Raw genomic sequence first — 1,787 nt, forward strand, 5'->3', positions numbered from 1 at the left:
ATTAAAATTTTGTTGCATGTCATCATTATTTTCTAATATATGATTTAGACAGGACCAATGGCTGTAGTTATGGTTTTGGCGGTTTCTTGTGTGGGTGGAGCTATCGCGGCAGTAACTGGAGTCGTTTCAGTCTGGCAATCTTACCTAAGGCATAAAGCTAGACGTGAAAAAGAGGAAATCTGTCGTATCTGCGGAAAACCAGTCAAACTTCGACTATTAGGAGAACACTTTGAAAATCATGGGTATGGAATTGTAGTACAGATGTGTATACATGTTTGTTTTACTTTTCTCACCCTAATACTCAATGCAATGTAGAGATAAGAAAGGGCAATCATCAGAAGATGAATACGTTGACATCAATGGTGCTGATACTGCACTGTTTGCATAACATGGTAAGGCTTGATTTAAATCTTCTCAAATCAGTTCTTCAGAGCTTATTTATGGGGAATGCTTCTATGAATATACAATTGTGTTTGATAGGTATGTCGATGATTTTGACATTCGTGTCGCAAGCAATACATATGCTTAAGATTTATAGTTTCACTGAAATAACTAATTTGCTACAAGACGCACTGAAACAAAACATGCGTTCTTACAAAGCACATGTGCCAAGGATGCTTGCATGATTATAACTTGTCCATGTCTTGCATGGGCGTTGGAGATTTTCGATATGAAGAACTGGGCTGCGACTTGCATCCTTCCTCTAGATGCTATTTCCGAAGAAAAAAAAAGACAAGCATTTCCGCAAGAAATCAAGATTTATCCAATTCAAAAAGTTGTTAGCCACTGTTAGTAAGGACATGGTAAAACAATGCTGGGTCAGTGATTAAGCTAAAGAAGTATAGCAAGCATCGCCAAGGATAATGATGCCACTTGCTTAGCTTTTACTTACTATAAATAAATATGTAAAAGTTTAATTGACAGCGCATGCATGCTGGAATGACTTTGACTAATGATTGTTGGTAATTCATTATTTTCTACTTGGATTGTTATTAACCGGACATTGTTGTTGATGCTCACAGGTGGGTGCGAGGCGATGAGAGAAAAGGGGGTTTTGCCACTTGCGAAATGGCGAGGCGTCGGTTGGGTCATAACTTTGAAATAGCAAAAGGGTTTGAGGATATATAGTTAAGTTGATGTGGAGAAGAAAAACTTTCCTTTAGTAGTAAAATGCACTTGGGTGACTGTTTACAACAATCGTTCTGTGAGAGTGGTTGCAAGAATTCTTTGCTTTTGTTCGTTCTGCAACTGGTTGCTTGACTATGAACAATTGTTGGTGTGATGTTTCTTGTTGCGCCCGCAGGAAGTTTATTCGACTGGTTTTTCTCAACTCTGGCTCGCCCCGTTTGTTGGTACTGTATAAATTAGTCAAGTGTGTGTATACTTCAACTATTGATCAAGGGCAACTCGCTTTTCCTTTTTTATCATCTACTCCCTCCGTTCGGAATTACTTGTCGCGAAAATGGATGTATCTAGATGTATTTTAGTTCTAGATACATCCATTTCCGAGACAAGTAATTCCGAACGGAGGAAGTATATAAAACAACCTCATTCTTTTTTTAATTTATGAATCAAGATCCTAAGGAGCGACTTAAAAAACTCGTTTTATGCTTAGCTTTGCTGTCTGCTACCCATGGAGTGGGTGTACAGCGAATAGGGGTACTTGTGTGGTCAAATGGAGTTGAATAAGATGTTACTAAACCCAATATGCTATGCTCACATATTGGTTGTAATAACAACTTCGTATCATGGGACAGCAAAACAAGTAAACAACTTCTTTCTCCACC

The 1,787-nt window shown here is 38.3% G+C and overlaps 1 long non-coding RNA gene across 1 annotated transcript; it reads left to right on the forward strand.

Moving 5' to 3' along the window:
* LOC123094019 (uncharacterized) lies at nt 1-1,319 on the forward strand. The gene is made up of 3 exons (XR_006445697.1): nt 1-242; nt 316-392; nt 1,023-1,319. It is a non-coding gene; the product is annotated as an uncharacterized lncRNA (long non-coding RNA).
* The last annotated feature ends 468 nt before the right edge of the window (nt 1,320-1,787 follow it).

The sequence above is a fragment of the Triticum aestivum genome, chromosome 4B, assembly GCF_018294505.1.
Source record: "Triticum aestivum cultivar Chinese Spring chromosome 4B, IWGSC CS RefSeq v2.1, whole genome shotgun sequence".
NCBI lineage: Eukaryota > Viridiplantae > Streptophyta > Magnoliopsida > Poales > Poaceae > Triticum > Triticum aestivum.